Genomic DNA, 15232 nt, shown 5'->3' on the forward strand with positions numbered 1-15232 from the left:
CATAAAATTATTGTGAATTTTGAATAATTATGGGCTATACAAATATGAGTGAAAATTTGGATAGCATAAAAATTTATGAATTTGTGATAAATTTGAATGTTTTGGGTTTAGAGACTAAATTGTATAAAATGTAAAAGTTTGGGGCAAATGTGAAAAATTGTGAATAGGAAGCCAATGCATTAAATTGAATATTATATGAAATTGAGGCTGATGAATTGAAATAAATTACTCTAAAAATCAAGAACTAGTAGATAATCGAGGAAAAAGGAAAGTTGCTGACTAGCCCCTGAGCTTTACTATCTCTGTAGTTTAGCTCTGGTAAGTTCGTTCGGTTTAATTTAGTATAATTTGAACTGTTATATTGATTGTGAAATTGGTTATGAATTGAGTAAGTATTTGTTTTGAATGATGTTAAACGATGATATGTTTTGAGTCGGATGAACGTAGGATAGAGTACAATTGGCATGCCAATAGGTTATAATGCACGTGGTATGGGATTGACTTGTGATGAGATGATGATTATTGACTTGATACTGTCCACTGAATATATTGAAGTCCAACATTTGTTGTGGATTATCGTGTTATATTTACAGTGATTCTAGCGTGATACTGGGGGTAGATATAATGCCTTCGAGCTCGGCAATTGGTGTCCAAGCGTGTTTTCGGAGGGATGATAGCCTACGGTCTAGGCACTTGGTGTCGAGGCATATTTTCGGTTGGATTGGCTCGTTTGAGCTTTTTGGTGCATTTCAGGTGGATAACTGCATACTTGTATTTGTTATATCGTTCATCAGGAAAATTTTCAATGATAGTTGACTTGTTATTGAATTGTATAATGGATTGCATGATTATCTGATATTATCATGACTTGATATTGAATGATCTCATGTGACTGAACATATTATGCAACTCATAAATGTATATGTATAAACTCACCTGTTGAATGACTATGGTTGACATGATTTATATATTTTGTTAATCTTGTTAATGAAATTGCTATGTTTATATGATGAGTTTTATCGTTTTAACCGTTGAACTTATTAAGCTCTATAGAAGCTTACCTGTGTCATTTTTCTGTTTCTTTGTAGATATCGTTTTGTGGAATTAGACGATTGGATCAACTTGAAGATCACACTATCCAGAGACCTATCGATAGATTTTGACATGTTTATCTTAGGGTTATATGTCATGTAATATGAGTCTTGTATGTGTTTTGAATACTTATCCCATGTGATGCGTTTTGTACTTGGATGATGTTGTTTTAACTTGGTTTTTGGTTTACTTGTTTATGTCGTTAGCTTTTGGTTTGTAAAGTTCCATATATATACAAGTTTTGTCATTTTAGTTTATGCTATTTGTGAATGAATGGGTTATGGTAGAAGTAGATATGAATGGATTGGCTGAAATGTTAAGTTTGACATGTGTTAATGTATGAACTTGTGAACTTTGAATGCAAATTAGTTTGGTATGAAATGTGGTTTTGGTTTGATAATTGAATTGTGGTGTCAATGATGGCACATTGGTTAGGCACTTAGGTTGAATATTTTGATATGTTTTAAGCAGGTTTCAAGTTGTTTTGAATGTATGGAAATGTTTTTTTTTTAGGTTTGGCTTAGTGCCTAAGTTTGGATGAAGCTTTGCCTTGTTTTGAAAGCTATTTAAGGTGCACACGACCTGGGACACAGGTCGTCACACGGTTGTGTATCATCTTGATTTTAAGTGCAGGATTTTCCACTTGACAACAGGCTGTTACACGGCTGTGACCTTATTTCGATTTGTACTCAAGTGGACATGGTCGTATGACCCTTACTTCAATTTGTACACGATTTGGCCACACAACCATGTTTCTGAGCCATATGGTTTGGGCTCTGTCACACAACAATGTAACTCATGTTTCCAAAATTTTTAAGTTTTTTCCATATTTTTTTTATTTTGTTTCATATTAGTCTCTAATTGTTCCTAAACTATTTTAAAGGTTCTGTAAGCTCGATTTAAGGCATGTTAGTGTATTTATGCTATGCTTAATATGTGGAATGAATATTGATATTTAATTTAATATTGAAATGGTTTAATGACATTATTTGATTTGATTTATGCTGTAATACTTTGTAACCCTATTCTGGTGATGGAAACGGGTTAGGGTTGTTACACGGCAGATGTTGTAGATGCTATCAGGAAGAAAAAAAAATGTCTGGTTGAAAAGAGAAACCAAATGTTCTTGAACCATGCCTATTCAAAGAAGTATGTCTCTATGTTAAAGAAAAGTTTTATTGAAGAGCAAAACATTGAGAAAATTACTTTCCCTGAAAACAATGAGTTAATAGGTTCAGTTAGTTTTGTCAAACCCTATGTCTATAGTAGTGTCTTGGAATTCTATACTAATATGCTTTGCAACATTAGTAATAAGGAAAAAAAATCCATCACAAAGACTTTGTCAAAGGTAAGTGGTATGATTTTAGCCCAACAGTAATTAGAAAGGTGTTCAACTGTTATTGCCAAAACATGGTCAAGCTAGATGAGACTATGGATCAAACTACTATTTCCGTAACCAACAACATTCATTTGACTTGGTCTAAGAAAGGTACTATTCATGCTTCGTCCCTTTCTACAATTTATGCTGTTCTATATGCTATTGAACACGAAAAATTGGCTTCCCAAAAACTGAGGTGAATTAATGTGCAAGTTACTATCCTTCTAAGAAAAATTCTATAAATGGTAGAGTTTGATCCAAGGTAAATGATTTTTGATAAAATCATCAAGCATGCAAAAAAGGTGCGTGGAAGATATCTATTGCCATTCCCTTCCCTGATCTTCTAAGTCCTCCATAAACAAAACTCTTAAATTGTCTATACCACTAAGCACTATGAAAAGCCAATACTTAAACTTAAATTTTCCCAAAAGTGGCCAAAGGGTAAACATACTATTAATGAACTAAATGAGTTGCCAATAAGCACTGAGGAGGATGATTAAGAGGGGGTGCTTCAGGACAAAGAAGTGACTGATCTACCGTAATCCGATATAGAAGATTAAACTAGTTTTCACACTTGAGGAGCTTGAATACAAGCACTTTTATTATGTATTAAGTAAGTTTTCCTAGTTTTGTTTACATTGAATAAAAAGTTTAATTTGAGTCTTTTATAGACCTTAGGGGTTGAATGAGTCCTAAGGGTGAGCTAATATACTTAGTGAGTGTGTAGGAGACCATCAGAGGGCTTACAAACTCAATAATGGTAATTGTGTTGCAACACGGGGAGTTTGATGTCACAACATAGGGAGTAGATTACAAGAATTCTGAGGCTGCCTTCAGTGTTGCGACACAGCCAAGGGATGTTGCAACACACCCTTGAAGCCACCCTGAATTTGAGCGTACTACTTTTGATGTCGTGACATGGGCACTAAGGTGTGTCGCGACATCAATCCTGTACAAGAAACACTTATGAGTTAGAGGCATTTTGGTCCACATAATCAAATGTTTAATACGAGAGCGTCAGCTGACCTAGGGTTGAGGACGACAACAACCCTAAATCTATAATTAGGCTCATTTAACACTTGTTAGGGGCAACTTTTCATACTTTAGAATTTTCTTTATAATTTCAATTTTCAGTTTTTCCCTTTTTTTAGGTTTTAGGTTATTTCTAGTTTTTATATTTGTATTTGTCAGGAGATTTGATTTGTAGACTCGACCAACTCTTTGTGGATTCTGCACTTCATTCAATACAATTCAGGATTCTCTTAAACCTTTTCTCTTAATTCATTATTCATGTTTATCTTTCGTATCAAGTTTATTTTGTTTATGGAATCCATGAGGAACTAATCCTCCTATAGGGGATTAGCGAGTGGAGGTATGGCTAATTAGTTTTTGTGTAGGGATTTCTTCTGATCAACTGTTTGGGAAAGAACTTAAACCCTAGGCTTGACAATCCTAGAAAGTTATTTAGGTGGGAATTAACCCAAAATTAGTATGACTTATCTGTGAATACCTTAGCCTCGAACCAATCTGGACTGCGAGGTCGAGAGATAAGTAGTTCTTACTTACTCGTCAGTTTAGTGGAAGATTGAGAGATCCTGCTAGGGTGATGACTAGTTGATTGAATAGAAACTCGAAGCGACAGTTAATTATGATTACCAAAACAAGATAATGCTTCTGCTTAGATTTGATTTAGTTTACATAATTAGTTTCCTGAAGTCTCTTTATTTATGTTATTTTTTTATTGTTATAAAAATGCCAAAAATCTCTCTTTATGTTTATTCGTAATATAATTTATTTAAAGTACTAATTAGATCTATTTGCGTTTAGATTAGGATTAGTTTAGTATTCGCCTCTCATGGGTATGATCCTTGGAGCACCTATTTACTTCGTTGTAACTATATTACAACCTGACTCGTATACTTGCGGATATCACTTATTTCATATCTTTTGTGCAGGTTTCTTACTCTAGACGTTGGTATGTTCAGAGGCGGTCAATGCCCACTTCCCTAGTGTAACAGCCCGGTTGCTAGTGGTGTCGAAGAAAGGCGGAGTTATTATATAGGTGAATCAAATTTTAGATAAGTAATTTAGTCGAAATTATGTTTAATTAGGGTCAAGGACTAAATCGTAAAGTCCAATCAATATAGTTTTTTAATTAGAAAATGTCTTGAAGACTTAAATTGCAATTAACCTAAGGTCTAAAATAGTAATTAAACCATCTTAGAAATGTTATAGTGGACGATAAAGGTTAAGAATTAATAAGCTAGATTAGTGGTAAGATTAGTTTATTAATTAATTAAAATTAGACCTTAATATATGAATATATATTAATAGTAAATAGACTATCACCTCAATTTTTTGTCATCTCTTTACCGTCCGTAAAAGAAGAAAACCTAAAGAAACCTGGTAATGATTCAAAAGTCAATGGTGTCAGAAAATATGGTTTTGGGATCTCGTTTTCGTAAATTGAGCCCATAAATATTTAATAGAAATATTTATAGGGTTATTATGTAGGTAAATTGAATTTTTGATAAATAATTTGTTGAATTAGAGATTAATTAATGCATAGGGACTAAATTGTAAAGTCAAATCGCTCTAGATTTTTAAATAGAAAATGAACTGAGGATTTAAATTACAATTAACCAAAAGACTAAAATAGCAATTAGACTATATTGAATTATGTATAGTGGATGATAAACATTATTTAAATATGATAAAGTTTTAATTTAAATGAATTAAATTGTATAATATAAAATAAAATATGGTTTAATAAAAAAATGGAGAGAAAGAGAAAGAAAACATTGTCTTTCTCATTCTCATCACCGAAATTAAAAAAAGAGGAGAAGAAAACTTTTGGCCTAGGGTTTCAAACCTTAAAGCTTTAATTGGTTGGTTTAATTTTTATGTTTTTGAAGTCATGTGAGCTTAAACCTTAAAACTTTTCTTGTAATTTTTTTTGTTTTTGAAGTCATGGAGCTTGATTTAGCTAGCCCATATACCAACTTGTGAAACTGTGAAAACCATCATTGCCAGGAAATTCAGGATGACAGGTCATCATTTCCGAGCAACTCGAGATGACAGATTCGTTAAACTGTGAAAACCATCATTGCTGGACAATCCAAGCTGGTAAACCATCGTTCTTGGATAATCTAGGATGGTAGGTCATCGTTATCGGGTAACCCGAGATGACAGATTTTTTGAATTGTGAAAATCATCTTCGTTAGGTAATCCAATGTGGTAAACCATCATTGTCGGGCAACCTGGGATGGTAGGTCATCGTTGTCAAGCAACCTGGGATGACGAATTCATTGAACTATGAAAATCATCATTGTCAGGCAACCTAGGGTGGTAAGTTATCGTTGTCGAGGTACCCCAAATGAAAAATTATGGAATTTTCAAAAACCATTGTTGTTGGGCAATCCATTCGTTCAAACCCCACTCAAAGCGAGTGCACATATCAACTTCAATGGGAACTATCTTTCAAACATATTTACTAAGTTGAACAAACCTGGCTAAATTAAATTGTCAACAATTAGGAAGGTATCCTAGAAAGCAATCGAAGAAACATCATTCTCATCATTCTTGCAATAAATTTCTAAAATGAAATATGAATAAAAAGTTAGTATAACAACCCATTTTTCAGTGGTGATGGAACAGTGGTTTCGGGACTACAAATTTTCGTTATGTTAGCCCATAAATATTAGTTATAGAATATTTATGGAGTCATTAGAGTCATACTAAAATTTGGTTAAGAGATTTTAACGTTTAGATAGTTGATTTAAGAAAAAGGACCAAATTGAAAAAGGTACAAAACTTAGTGATTATCGCATTTAAGTGATTAAATAGCTTAATTACTAAAATTAGGAAGGACCTATGTAGCAATTAGCCCCTATTTATTAATGTTGGATGGCATTATGAATGAAAATCATAAAATAATACATGTTTTAATGGCAAAATGGTAAATAACATAAAAAATTAAAACAAAATTAAACGAAGAAAAAAAACATTTTCTTCTTCATTTCTTCATATTGATGCCAAAACACCATTGAAGAGAGCTCCAAGCTTTGGTTCATCTTTCCTTGCGCATGTAAGCTCAATTATAATTTATTTCTTGTAATTTTTATGTTTTTAAGATCGTTGCACCTAGGTCCAGCTAGTCCATACCTTCGTTTTTAAATCTGTTAAAAATTTTAGAAGTTGACAGTGATGAATCTTGAATATATATATTTTTTGATAATTATGTGTTTGAGGGTTTTTTACTAGAATAATATAAAAAAATAAAATACAAAAATGGGTTGTTGCTAAAATTAAGTACCAAAATGGTACATTTGGATGGATGGAGGCTGGTGCGTACGCGGCACCACCCTCAAATATAATAGATTATGATAATAAATTTTTTTTTGTTAGTATTATGTAGTTTTGTGTTATTTTTATGTTTTGTTTAAAATTTATTTTGTTTATTGTGATTTGTTAGTAAGTTTTATGTTTAGATTATTCAGAATGTTATCTTGAAATTTTTTTAATATATTTGATATTGTTAGAAATGGCAATAAATTTGATATTGTTAGAAATGGACTATTATCATTCATTAATTTTTTTATGTAAGTATTTTTATGCTGTTCGAAATTGTTTTGAGATTTTTTGTTAATTTTTAATAGATTGAGTATTTAATATGGATAATCAGTTTTTCATATTCATTTATTTCAATGGAATCATCTTGACAACAACCGTTGGATGTATATTTGAATGTTGGCAACAAATAACAATGAGATTTAATAGAAATGTCTCGTTGGATGATATGAAAGGAAGGATTAACGCAAAAATTGTTAGACGTTGTGGGAGAAGGATTTCGAAGCTTTTCTACAAGTTTCCAGTTTCGATAGATCCCATAAAATTCACTGAAATGGAACTTGTAGATGCCGAAGACGTGAAGACAATGATCGCTCTTTACTGTGGGAATCAGAGTGACAAAAATGCACCAATTCACTTATTTGCTGAGTTAGCCGGTATAGAGCAAAATGATGATCTCACTGTATATGGTGAAGAACATGGATCTCAAGAACCATGCATGGTGGCTCCAATATCGTACGTTCATAGTGAATCAACTATGTGCAGGATCGATATCGATCTTAATGTTACACCCGATATTTATGTGGCTGGTGATAATGGATATGATAGTAATGATCCTTGTGATCAAGAGGTCGATAGTGGTAGTGATCCGGATGTGGATGAGGTCCCCGATGATATTGACAACGAAGATGTGAATGACAATGGAAATATTAATGCGTCTTCAGTCGGGAACCAGATTTAACATATTGTGATACACAATAATCCTAGGTCATACATGTCGCTCATAGACCTCGACGCGACGCACATAGCCAAGTTTCAAAAGTACACTGAAATACTTCTTGCTCACCGGCTGACCATAAATTTTGATCCTGAGGAGTTGTTCGTAGGCTAGAGATTCAAAAGTAAGGAAGAGTGCGTATTTGCTATTAAGCGGTATAACATAAATATATTAGTGGACTACAAAGTCGCAATGTCTAAATTGACATTATATATTGGGGAGTGTTGGAAGTCGCAGAAGCCTACAATTGGCGGGTACGAGTTCAAAATTCGCAGATGTGGGAGATACAAAAATTTGTTGGGCCTTAGACATGCACATCAAAATATATGATAGAAGATCATAAAAAACTTGATTCCAAAACTATCTGTACGTATATCATGCCAATGGTGAAGGACATGCCGACCATTATAGTTTTGGTACTGATTGCCGAAATGCAGGCACGATTCTAATATCGAGTATCATAACGAAACACATGGATAGCTAAACAGATGGCAATAGAGCAATTTTACGGGGATTTTGATGCATTGTATAACGAGCTACAGGGATGGATAGCCGTTATGCGGGATTACATATCGATGACTGTTATTGAGTTACAGACACGACCTTATTACGGCCCGGATGACCAACTACAACCGGGAAAAAGAATTTTCCATCGGATGCTCTGGACGTTTGATCCATGTGTGCACGCATTTCCCTACTACAAGCCAATTGTGCAAGTGGATGGGACCTGACTATATGGAAAATATATGTAACACCCCTCTCCCGTACCCGACGCCGGGATAGGGTTCGAGGCATTACCAAGACATTACATTTTGAAATGTACCAAATTGGGTCACCAAGTTTTACTCAAATTTTAAGCTTTTCATCCATGAACAACTCGTCCCTTATATAGGCCTTCGAGGCCTATAACATACCTAGAGGCAGTGCGGGACAAATTTGGGTGCGTTCGATAAACCTTGGGCTCCTTAGGAAATTTTTCCTTATCATAAAGTGTCACACGCCCGTGTAGGTGGGCCGTGTGGACTCACATGCCCGTGTGACTTGGGGCATGCCCATGCCCTTCAGTCGTGGGCAACACTGACTTATCAACACGGCCATGGTACACACCCGTGCTGCCTGCCCTTGGACGACACTGTCTTTTTTAACATGGCCATGGTGCACGCCCGTGTGGCTTACCCGTGTACAACTTTGAGCTAAAATTTGAAGTGCAGGGGACACACGGCCATAGCACACGCCCATGGGATGGAACCGTGTGTCACACACGGCCTAGACACACGCCCGTGTGTCTAACCATGTGAATTCTAATTGGCTATTTTCCAAGCCTTTAGTCACCCCTTTCTACTACTTGTACTTAGTGGTTACCAAATTCAAAGTAAAACACAATTATGCACTTGTAAATGATCTTGATTAAACTAGATGTATGGAAACCTCATATCATTGGTTTCATACATGATAGGTTATTTCTCATTTAGTGTTTATGGGTTTCCGTGTCACTTTAATTCATCCGAAATTGGCTCATTCATGTGACTCATTGCCAATTGGTAACGACCTATCACTTGTAATTAAACCCATGCATAAATTCATAGGTCATAGCCTACTTCAATTAAGCTAATTTTCGTGGCCATATACAAAGAAATAAACATATTTTTACATGCCTTCATTTGGCAAATCAAATGACACATATAACAAAATACTCAAAAATACTATACATGCCATTGAACAAAACAAACAAAGTCTTTATACCAAAGCTTGTCTAGTTGATAGTGTGTTGACTTTCCAATCGTCTTCCAATCCTTTCGAGTCCTCGAGCTCTGTGAGACAGGGAAAAAGAGAGGGTAAGCATTTACATGCTTAGTAAGCTCGAATAACCGGAAAGTAAACTTACCGGGTAATTAATATACATCCATTTTTAAATCATGAAATCATCAATTATGAAACGATTCCCTATCACATGCACTCAATCAATGAGTTAGTGACATAACAAAGCATCATGTAATTTATGTAGATGAGCTCATCATTCATCATCTTATAGACATACATCATATTAATCCCGTTGAGTTTCTAGGAAATCTCGATGGAATTCCCATTATCCGTCAATTCTCACAAATGATCATTTCACATATATGCACTCCCGCGAACCTCACATCTTATGGCAGGATTACCAGTCCAGGCTAAATCCCTTATTGCGACAAACACCCTTACTGAGTTCGGATCTGAATTACCAGTCCAGGCTAAATTCAGACCCTAATCGGATTACCCATCCGGGCTAAATCCATAATGCACACACATATTCTTCGAGAGGCTTGATCATTCAAGGAACAGCCGTCCGGGCTAGATCCTTTTCATACTTGAGATCGCGGATTACCCGTCCAGGCTAAATATTTACTGCAACACATGCAGGATCTCTTTGCACATATCAATGAGGGTTTATCCATCGAATTCCCTTTGTCAATCTCAACCAAGACATTTTTCAAATGTTACCATCAAATATGTATATCCATGATATTTCATGCCAATAATAAATGCAATCATCATGTATTCATAAATTATTCAATTATGCATATTAGGGGTTTACTTTAAGTTATCCGAACTTAGCTGGTATTCTTTTCGGAGTTGTGTTTCGGTTATTCCGAAACCTTGTGTTTACCTTGATCGACCTCCGAAATTTGTTCCTCGAGGTATATAACAATAAAATTAACTCATTAATACACTACATTACACATTTCAAGTTTAATATTTACCCCCAGTCTAAATGACCGTTTTGCCCATAACCATTCACATTTTTACGATTTAGTCCCTAGGCTCGTATAATGAAACACATGCACTTTCTATCTTACCCAAGCCTAGCTGAACACTTTTCCTTCTTATGGTAGTCCACATTTTCCATTATTTTCTCATTTCTACCACACATTTACATCTTTTGCAAAATAGTCCCTATAAGGGTTTTTCATGAGAATCAACTAGGAAAAGATGTTTAATACACATTCATCTTTCATATTCCTCTATAATCCATCAGAATACAAGCAACTCATACATGGTTAAATTTTTTAAACATGAACCTTAGCATGAAATATGGGTAGAAATGGAGAGAGCAAGCTACCGGAATTTCAAAAATACAAAGAACATTAAAAACGGGGCTTGGGAGCACTTACTATTGAGCTTGGAAAGCTTGAAAACCCTAGCTATGGAAACCCTAGAAATTTCGACAGCATGGAGAAGAAGAATGGCTGATTTTTGGTTCATTTTTCCCATTTTATTTCACTTAAATGCCAAATGACCAAAATGCCCTTAAGCCATTTCTTTGAAATTTCATCCATGCAAGCCCATTTTTGTCCAAAAATTTAGAAATTGGGAAAATTGCTCCCCAAGACCTTCTATTTATAATCTAAAGCAATTTCAAGCAAATTGCTTCTAGAAATCAAGTTTTTCAATTTAGTCCCTAATTTCCAATTGAACACCTTACTCAAAGAATTTCTTCATGAAACTTTAACACATGCATATACTCATATTCTAGGCCTCATAATAATCATGAAATAAATATTTTGATGCCAGATTTGTGGTCCCAAAACCACTATTCTGACTAGGCTGTATTTCGGGATGTTACAATATATACAGATCCTACTTCTTACGGTTGCTTAAGACAAAAACAAGAATGTGCTCCCGATAGCATTTGCCATTGTAGATAAGGAGAACATAGAATCGTGGAATTCTTCCTTTCCAACCTGTGGAGGTATTTTATTAGCAACGATAATATTTGCATCATCTTCGATAGAGGGAAATGATTAATTGTCGCCATTAGGCGTTCCAATATGCCATGGAAATCCGTTTACTGCATCTGGAACATCACGGCCAACTTCCATCGAGATTATAAGAATGCAGACAAGTTGTGAAAATCGGTAAAGGATAACCTTATCTTTTCAATATAAGTTTTAATGTTTTAGTGCAATATTGTAACACATCTTTTCTTAATACATATACAGCACACGAGCTAGAGCCACATATTTTTTGCCAAAGAATTACTCGACTTGAGAGTGACATGGAGGGTCAAACGAACACATCTTTTTTACAGTGGTTGGGTACCATGAAGTCGTGGCAATGGGCTCAAAGTTTTGACGAGGGCTTTCGTTATGGTCAAATGACCACAAACTTGGTGGAGGGGATCAACGCTATGCTGTTGAAAACATGATATCTTTCGATTTCATCTGTCTCCTCGGCTACATTCTACAAGTTGGCTACCTTGATGCCAAGAATGGGTCAGCAACAAGTTAACCAGATTGAGGTGGGACACGTGTTTGTTGAAGATGTTAGGGTTGCAATGGTTGCAAACCGTCGGATAGCGAGGTCGATGAATGTAGAAATATATTCATGATGTTTTGAAACGTTTCGAGTTACGAAGACAATTTGTCGTCGACCTAGTATACCACTTAGGTCCTATGGAGTTGATCTCCGGAATAGACGGTGTGATAGCAGGAGGTTCCAAACACTTTACTATCCATGTGTGCATGTCGTGGCAGCGCGTACTAAAGTCTCACTCAATGTTGAACAATTTTTCGATGAAGTGTACACACTCGAGCACACATTGTGTGTCTGGGAGAATGAGTTCTCCGTCCTGCCTGACCTGTCTACGTGGGAGGTACCTTCGATGACTTTCGAGCTTGTCTTAGACAGAGGGTTGTGTAAGAATCTGAGAGGTCGTCTGCAATCATCCAGAATCCGTAATGAAATGGAAATTAGGGAGAAATTCGATGATAAGCGTTATGGATTATGTAAATTAGCTGGTCATAATCGGAGCAAATGCCCGCAGTGAAACTATCATGTTGGACAATCGTCACAATCGTGTAGAAATTAAGCTTATGTAATTTATATAAAAAAATTATGGTTGTAATGTATTTAATTTATATAATATAATTTATATTACAGAGTTTGTTCCAATTAGATTATGGTTGTAATATATTTAATTTATATAACATAATTTATATTACAAAACTAAATTTGTTACAAGTTTTAGTGTTTTAATGTTGTAATGTTGCAATTAATCTAATTTATGAGTACAAATTTTGTTTCAATTTTTAAAGTTCAAATTAATCTAATTAAATATATACAAGATTGTCTTTTTCTTGATTTATTTTTTTAGAATAAAAAAGCACAAACTTTGTAATATCAAAACTGCAAGAAACCCTTAAAATTGATGGTTTGATGGTGTGGTCCTAGGGGTATCTTTCTGTGGGGGTCAACGTTCATGTTGTGGGTGGTTGCGGCGATCAACATCCTCTTCAGTCGCAGGTGGGGGTGTGCGAAACATGGAAGAAAAATCATATGCCTCGAACGCCATCGATTAACTTCAGCCGAAAGGAGTGCTATACTGCAGTGGATATGACCCAAGAAGAGTGGAGTATTGTGGTGGACTGTACTGCGGTGGATACGGGCTGGGAGGAGTGTTGTACTGCGATGAATATACTACATTAACAAAAATAAATATATCTTATAAATTCCAACTCAATGGTCCCATTCAGAAATTACATCCCAATGGTTTAATCTTTTACCTACATAAAAAACAAAAAATTTATATTAAAATACTAAAAATAACATGCCAATAACAAAAACATAACATAAACTATATATAATAAATACGAATATTTTTATTATTACTTTAAAATGATAATAAGTAAACATTTTTGGTTTAAAGTACAATATATATAATAACATGGCAACTTAATTATTGTAAAAAAATATACTTTTTTTCATAGAAGTTAAAAATAAATTTCATTTTTATTATTTATAAAAAACATAAAATAAAATTTAAAAAAACATAAAATCTTAAAAAATTAAAACATATAAACTAATTCCTAATTTATCTCATAAATTCCAAATTCCATATCAATGGTCTCATCTTTTACCTACATAAAAAATAAAAAAAATAGCATTAAAATAATTAAAAAAATAACATGCCAAATAAATTTCATAAAAAAATACATCTAATCAACCTAAAACACACATAACAAATAAATTACATAAAATAATAGAACATTCTTTGTACATAACATGAATAGGTTTTTTTACTTAACTAAACTTTAAAAATAAATTATAAATGAATAAAATTATAAAATAAATACAAACATACCTTAATAGCTCTTTTTAACCAAATAATACCTTACAAAATTACATTTAAAAATAAAATCCGAATTAAATAAACAATAATAACCAAAAAAACAAATTAAATTAACATTAATCCATTATAAAATTTATAACAAAAATAATTTACCTTTTCTTTTCTATTTTTTTTCCTTCCTTTTCTTCTTCCCTTTCTCTATTCTCATTCTCTTTTTTTTCTTTCTTTTTCCCTTCCCTACCTGCCCTCTCCTTCTCCTTCCTCTCTTCTTTTGTTCTCCTTCTCTTTCTCCTCCTTCCCCTACGGCCGAAAATGGAACTTTGGGGGACCATTATAAGGTCCCCAAACACACAAAAATACAAAAAAACTCAGCATGCAGCCATCCCATCCCTACTAAAGTGGTGTCGCATCTGCCAGCCCCTCCACCTATGCCGCCTGCACTAGACCCTCCACCCGTGTCCTGTCCCATCGTTTTTTTTACTGTAAAGTGTCAAAAAATGAGGGTGGTGTGGCCTATGCACCACACTCCACCCATCCAAATGTACCATTTTGGTACTTAATCTTAGCAGTAACCTATTTTCGTTATTTATTTATTTTTATATTATTCTGATAAAAAACCCTGTGTTAGAAGCTTTGATTGTGGTATTTGATTGTTTTATGAAGTGATTTTTATTAGATTTTGATTTAAGGATTAAATTATTTAAATGTCAAAATTTCAAGGTTTATTTGTGAATAAGAGGTGTTTTGTGAACTATTTAGAAGCCTTAGATATTTGGCTGTAAACTTTGACTTGAGAAAATGGTTAATTTGATTATTTTTGAGTTAAAGGACTAAATTACAAAAGTGTTAAAAGTTAGGGGCAATTGTGTAATTACAAAAGAATAAAATGGTATAAAATGTAAAATAAATTGGAATGTGAATTGTAAGCTAATAATTGAGAAATTTTACGTTTTAGTTCAAGACCCTGTTAATTTATGTGGAAAAGGAAAAATTACAAAATAGTCCCTAAACTTTTGCAATTATTATAAGTTAGTCTAAGTATGTTCGTACGGTTCGTGGTTTGATATCTATATGGGTTTTATGATGTTATGATATGAAATAATGGTTATAAATTATTCTATTCATAATGTAAGTTGTATTGGAAAATGTGATTAATATCGATACTTGGGCCGGTTGAACGCGAGATAAAGTACAAATGAATAACAGCATGTTACATAGGGCTGGAGTGGACATTGATGTGGTGTGATATATATATTCTTGAGTATATCGAGGTTTAACATTTTTTATGAACCCTCGTGTTATACTA

This window comes from Gossypium hirsutum, chromosome A08 (genome assembly GCF_007990345.1).
Source record: "Gossypium hirsutum isolate 1008001.06 chromosome A08, Gossypium_hirsutum_v2.1, whole genome shotgun sequence".
In the NCBI taxonomy this organism is placed as follows: Eukaryota; Viridiplantae; Streptophyta; class Magnoliopsida; order Malvales; family Malvaceae; genus Gossypium; species Gossypium hirsutum.